The sequence below is a fragment of the Podarcis pityusensis genome (genome assembly GCF_964106645.2).
Source record: "Podarcis pityusensis genome assembly, chromosome: 5".
Lineage (NCBI taxonomy): Eukaryota > Metazoa > Chordata > Lepidosauria > Squamata > Lacertidae > Podarcis > Podarcis pityusensis.
Genome location: NC_138032.1, coordinates 9,405,870 through 9,412,413, shown reverse-complemented (window position 1 = coordinate 9,412,413; position 6,544 = coordinate 9,405,870). Strand labels below are relative to the sequence as shown.

Here is a 6,544-nt window from a genome sequence, read left to right as displayed (position 1 = left end):
GGGGAAATGAGACGTTGACATTAACCAAAGTGGACAGGATTTGTCCATTCCTAGCGTGGCCGGCCATAATGTGAGAAGGGGTGTGTTGGTGTTTACAGTGGTACCTCGGGTTAAGTACTTAATTTGTTCCGGAGGTCTGTTCTTAACCTGAAACTGTTCTGAACCTGAAGCACCACTTTAGCTAATGGGGCCTCCCGCTGCTGCTGTGCCGCCGGAGCCCGATTTCTGTTCTCAGCCTGAAGCGAAGTTCTTAACCTGAAGCACTCTTTCTGGGTTAGCGGAGTCTGTAACCTGAAGCATATGGAACCTGAAGCGTATGTAACCTGAGGTACCACTGTATGTGTATTTATAATCGACTCATTTATGAAGTTCTGAAATGTCAAGCGTCCAAAACCTCCTTGCAGTAGGAGGACATTTTGACTGCGCTATTTATAAGTGATAGAAATGTGATGGCTGCCTGCTCAAGTGATAAAGAATAATTACTGCGGGCACCTCCCGGCACCAGCGAAGTGTACAGATGCATGCGGATATCGAATCCAGGCAGAGGGGAAAATGCCCCCTTGTTGTGCAAGAGGAATGGCTGATCATATGTTCAGGAACTCACAGAGACCCTCATTCAGCCAAGCACAGCGGCAGCCGCCACCTGCAGATTCGGCTGGTGGCACACAAGAGGACGGGTATGTCTCTTACATAGCAGCTGTCCTCAGCCAAAGCAAATTACAGCGTCTTCCTCTTCGGAAGGCAACCCAGCAGTCGGCTTTTCTTACACCCTGATCCTGGGCGTAATTACTTGGAAGGAAATCTCATTCATTTCAATGTAACTTAGGTGTGAGGAGGAAGCTTAGGATCTCAGCCCATAATCTCACAAGCAGGTTAATGCACGTGTGTGTGTGTGTGTGTGTGTGTGCGAGCGCGCGCGCACACACACACACACACACACACACACACACACAGGCTGGTTTAAGAAATCTCCCAAAAAATGTGACAACTGCTTGCTTTTCTTTCTTTGCTTTTCTTTTTCTTTTTGCATAAACTATCTGTTAACTCAAGCGTGCTGCACATATGACAGCACAATATACAATCCCATTAAAGTTGATATATAAAAAAAACCTGAAGCACTTTAACTTTAGTGCAAATAAAATATGCACATGAAACGTAGAGACTTCTGGACATTAAAAAAAAAAGTAATGGAAAAAGCACGAACTGTCTAACAGGAATCCTGAAACAAAAACAGTTTTTATCAAATGATACAGGCAAGAGCAATTTTACATCTCGGTGAATTTATGTCATAATTTGCAAGCCGCAACAGAAAATACAGAAATTCTGTAGGTTATATATGATTATGGTATGATTGCGGGGGGCTGATCTTTAAAAAAAATTCCAAAAAAGGAACTCCTGAAATGAAATTTAGTCCTTGGGTTACTGCAAAATGAACAGTATAATAAATAACATTATTTATCACATTAGGGGCTGTGCCCAAACTTGCCCTCCGATTTATCCAAGCTTCCTACCTCTACAAAAGAGGCTTCTACTATTCTGTTTAAAGCACTATGATGCGGCTTCAAATATACATGGCTTCCCCCAGAGAAATACCCCTGTCCCCCTCAGAGAGTGACAATTCCCAGAATTCCCTGGGAAGAGAGATTGATTCTTCAACCACTCCTAGACACCTCCTGCCTGAAATCCTGCAAATCAGCTAGCAGCCAGTGCAGACAGTACTGACCTTGATGGACCAACAGTCTGACTTAGTATAATGCCGCTTCCAGTGCTCCAGTTGCAACAGAGCATGGCTAAATTTCCACGGATAATGCCATGAGGGAAACTAAAACCCATTAAAAATGCTGGCACTCAGCTAGACCTGGTTTAGGGAACGTGGTATCGGTTTAATTGTTCGTGGTTCATAGGCAGTGCTTTGTGTATACAGTGGTACCTCAGGTTACATACGCTTCAGGTTACATACGCTTCAGGTTACAGACTCCGCTAACCCAGAAAGAGTGCTTCAGGTTAAGAACCTTGCTTCAGGATGAGAACAGAAATTGTACTCCGGCGGCACGGCAGCGGGAGGCCCCATTAGCTAAAGTGGTTCAGGTTAAGAACAGTTTCAGGTTAAGAACGGACCTCCGGAACGAATTACGTACTTAACCTGAGGTACCATTGCATTACTGGCCTTAAGAGAAGGGAGGCCAGCTTTGACATCAATCATTGGAGTGGTGGGTACCCCAAGAAAGGGGTACTAATGTGAACACATAGAAACTAATGTGTTTTCAAGATTCAGTTTTGAATAACTTCCATGGAATGCACTTCAGCTCTATCTTAGCACCACATAAAATGTGGGCAAGTGCTTCGAATCATAGAATTGTGGAATACTTCTTCCACAAAGGACTTAAAATGCTTAGGATAAACTAGATAATCACCCTTTTCTTGGAGAAAAAAATATCGGGAGCCTGATGTCAGAATACTAAAGGCCATAAGCAGGGAGGCTGGTCCCTCATCTGCCTGCTTTGTTGTTGTTGTTGTTGTTGTTGTTGTTGTTCTTTAGTCGTTTAGTCGTGTCTGACTCTTCGTGACCCCATGGACCAGAGCACGCCAGGCACTCCTGTCTTCCACTGCGTCCCGCAGTTTGGTCAAACTCATCCTGGTAGCTTCGAGAACACTGTCCAACCATCTCTTCCTCTGTTGTCCCCTTCTCCTTGTGCCCTCCATCTTTCCCAACATCAGGGTCTTTCCCAGGGAGTCTTCTCTTCTCATGTGGTGGCCAAAGTATTGGAGCCTCAGCTTCAGGATCTGTCCTTCCAGTGAGCACTCAGGGCTGATTTCCTTCAGAATGGATAGGTTTGATCTTCTTGCAGTCCATGGGACTCTCAAGAGTCTCCTCCAGCATCATAATTCAAAAGCATCAATTCTTCGGCGATCAGCCTTCTTTATGGTCCAGCTCTCACTTCCATACATCACTACTGGGAAAACCATAGCTTTAACTATACGGACCTTTGTTGGCAAGGTGATGTCTCTGCTTTTTAAGATGCTGTCTAGGTTTGTTACTTAGAAGTAATCCAAGGCGTTGTACTGCCTATCAGCCTCCTCCTTCCTCTATCTGCACTAGAATTCATTGGCTGTGCCTACCAGCGCCTCTGACTCCACCTAGTGTCAGCCTTCTGCCTTACACCCCACAAGTCCCATTGGACACTAATCACCGCTGGTCGTATGGAGACTTTCCCACAATGACAAGTTCCCAAATATTTTGAGTTTGGCACTTGGTCAATATCATGGCTATGCAAATACAGTTTGCATCTAATAGGATGCTTGCCAAAAAGGACCACTTTAGTCTTCTCATATTTTACAACTCAGAATTCTTTTGATATGAGTTCCAAGTTCTATAAGCAACTCTTTAAGTCGTTTCTGAGGAATAATGGATAGCTGAACTATGTCATCTGTGTATTGTAATAGCAGCAGCAAAGTGGCTGAAATATCAGATGAACAGAAACTTGGAAGCCTCGGTTGCTCAACAATCTGATGGATATAAGTATGAAAAAAATGAAGCCATCACAAAACAGCCTTGGCAGATGATCTTCCCTCTGGCTCCAGGGGGCCAAGGCTCTGTGGGCTGCCTCAATTTTTTACTTTATTTTTTGGAGGGAGCCACCTCCCCCATTTTTCACATCACGTCGACCCCCTCAATGTTCCTAGGAAGTTAGCGCCTCTGATTCTGATAACGTCTCTTGTTTGCCGAGGTGGAGGATGCAGAAGGATAGACCACTATGTGCAAAACTAATCAATTGCCCAGATAAAACATTTGAATTCATTGCTCCACCAACTTTGGCCTCTGGCCCCTGGAAGGTTGCCCAGGTGGAAATGTGGCCCTTGGTCTCAACAGGATCCCCGAACCTTGATATAAAGAAAGACATTGATCAGGCATATTCTTGTCTTTTGGAAGACCAAAAAGCCCAACAGATTTGGGCAGGTAACAGTAAGTTTATGAACTACAACCTTTATCTCACAACCTTCACAGAAGGCAGCAGGGGTCTTGAATCGGCAAGTGCAGCAGCGAGAACCAGGCACCTTGCTTTCTAAATAATCTTGCTAGGAGAAGGTGCTGCTCGACTGCTCCTATCTTTGCACCAGTGCCACCCAGATAACCAAAGGGGGGTGTTGCAGTGTCCAGTTCAGCAGGGATCATGTGACACAACAGGCCAATAGGGTTCCACTGGGTCCTATAAAGCTATCTGAAGGAGTGTCTCCACCCCCATCGTTCTTCCCGGACACTGAGGTCCAGTGCTGAGGGCCATCTGGTGGTTCCCTCACTGCAAGAAGCCAAGTTGCAGGGAGCCAGGCAGAGGGCCTTCTCGGTAGTGGCACCCGCCCTGTGGAATGCCCTCCCACCAGATGTCAAAGAGAACAACAACTAACAGACTTTTAGAAGACATTTGAAAGCAGCCCTGTTTAGGGAATTTTTAATGTTTGATGCATTACTGTATTTTAATATTTTGTTGGAAGCCGCCCAGAGTGGCTGGGAAAGCCCAGCCAGATGGGCGGGGTAATAATAATAATAATAATAATAATAATAATAATAATTGCATAGCTTCCAACATTTTTCTGATGAAAATAAACCCCACATGGCAGACATGGCAGTCTGTGTAGCAGGGACTGAGGAGCTGGATTGGTCGGGCCGAGGCCCCTGGTTTTTAGGATGGACGCAGGGCCATCTTAAGCATAACCGGCGCTGTGGTGCAAAGATCCCTCCGCCCACCCCCCCGTTTCCCAGAGTTGTCGACCTTTTCCCAAGCCTCTGAGGGAACGCTCTCCTCCTGAGGAGGCTTAGGAGGCAAGCTGCACGCCCGCCAGCCATATGGTTGACGGGGCGCAGCTGGCGGACGTGCAGGAGGGAAAGGGGAGGGCGCCAGCAAAGCACCACTAAGCCCGATGGGGAAGACGGCTCTGGATGGACGAGGATATTTCGACCATGCTGAAGAAACTCATCATCGGCGAGAGTGGCTTTGGCAAGTCTAGGTGTCGACTTGCAAGTGAAAACAGTATTTGTGGATGGGAATAAGGTTCAACTAGCAATCTGGGACATTGCCGGTCAGGAACGGTTCAGAACGTTAACACCCAGCTATTACAGAGGATCACAGCGTGTTCTGTTAGTTTATAATGTCACAAGAAGAGACAGTTTTGCAAAACCAGACAACTGGCTAACTGAATTAGAAACACACTGCACAAGAAATGATATAGTTTAAATCAGGGGTCAGCAAACGTTTCAGCAGGGGGCCAGTCTGCTGTCCCTCAGACCTTGTGGGTGGTGGACTATATTTTGAAGGGAAAAAAATTAATGAATTCCTATGCCCCAGAAAAACCCAGAGATGCATTTTAAATAAAAGGACACATTCTACTCATGTGAAAACACCAGGTAAGCCCCACAAATAACCCAGAGATGCATTTTAAATAAAAGGACACATTCTACTCATGTAAAAACACGCTGATTCCCGGACCCTCCATGGGCTGCATTTAGAAGGCAATTGGGCCGGATTTGGCCCCCAGGCCTTAGTTTGCCTACCCATGTTTTAAATGTTAGTAGAAAACAACATTGATAAGGAAAACAGGGAAGTTGAGAAAAATGAGGGTCACAAGCTTGCCCGAAAACATTCCATGTTGTTCACAGAGGCATGTGCAAAAACATGTGATGGTGTACAGTGTGCCTTTGAGGAGCTTGTTGAGAAAATCATAGTCTCCAGGACTGGGGAAACGAAAGCCAAAACAGAGGTGTAAGGTTGTCAAACAATGAAGATAGCTATAGCAGCAGCTGCGGTGACTACCATTCCGTGTTATAAACCCCGAAAAACTTGTTCTTTTGCGTATTTAAGAGGATAGTTGTGCCCTCTGGACATAAACTTACACCTGCTATTTTAGGGACCTTGCAGTTTGCTCATATTTGTGTATCACGGCAAATGAACATTTTTCTTTTTCTTTTTTTATAATAATTTTTATTCATTTTCCAAACATTTTTATACAATCAACACATTTTTTATCACTCATTCATCAGTTTTTGACTTCCCTCAGTTTCTCTGCCAATCTTTCGTTAAAGTTTCTATTATTGACGCATTTCTGAACTTAATATTGCCTTTAGAAACTCCTTTTCCCTCTTACACGCTTTTTTACAATATTTCTTAATTTTTCACAGAGTCTCTTCAAAACCAACAAGCATTGTCTGTACATCACATATGCTTTTCAGATATTCTGTAAATCTCCCCCAGTCCTCGATAAATTTTTGGTCTTTCTGGTATCGAATCTTCCCTGTCAATTTGTCCAATTCTGCATATTCAGTCAATTTCCTTCTCCATTCTTCCAACTGTTGGAATTTCTTCCTGCTTCCATCTTTGGGCCAGAAGTATCCTTACTGCTGTCACTGCATATTGAAAAAGTTTACAGTCTTTCTTGTTAATTTCATTTCCTACCAAACCTAATAGGAAGGCCTCTGGTTTTTTAACAAATGTATATTTCAACATCTTTTTCAGTTCGTTATATATCATTTCCCAGAAGCCTTTCACCCTTT

General features: G+C 44.4%; 1 pseudogene across 1 annotated transcript; it reads left to right on the top strand.

Annotated features, from left to right (window-relative positions):
* The first annotated feature begins 4,936 nt into the window (after positions 1–4,936).
* LOC308477608 (ras-related protein Rab-18 pseudogene) lies at positions 4,937–5,822 on the top strand (annotated as a pseudogene). The gene is made up of 2 exons: positions 4,937–5,238; positions 5,567–5,822. The product of its transcript is annotated as a ras-related protein Rab-18 pseudogene (transcript).
* Positions 5,823–6,544: the final 722 nt, after the last annotated feature.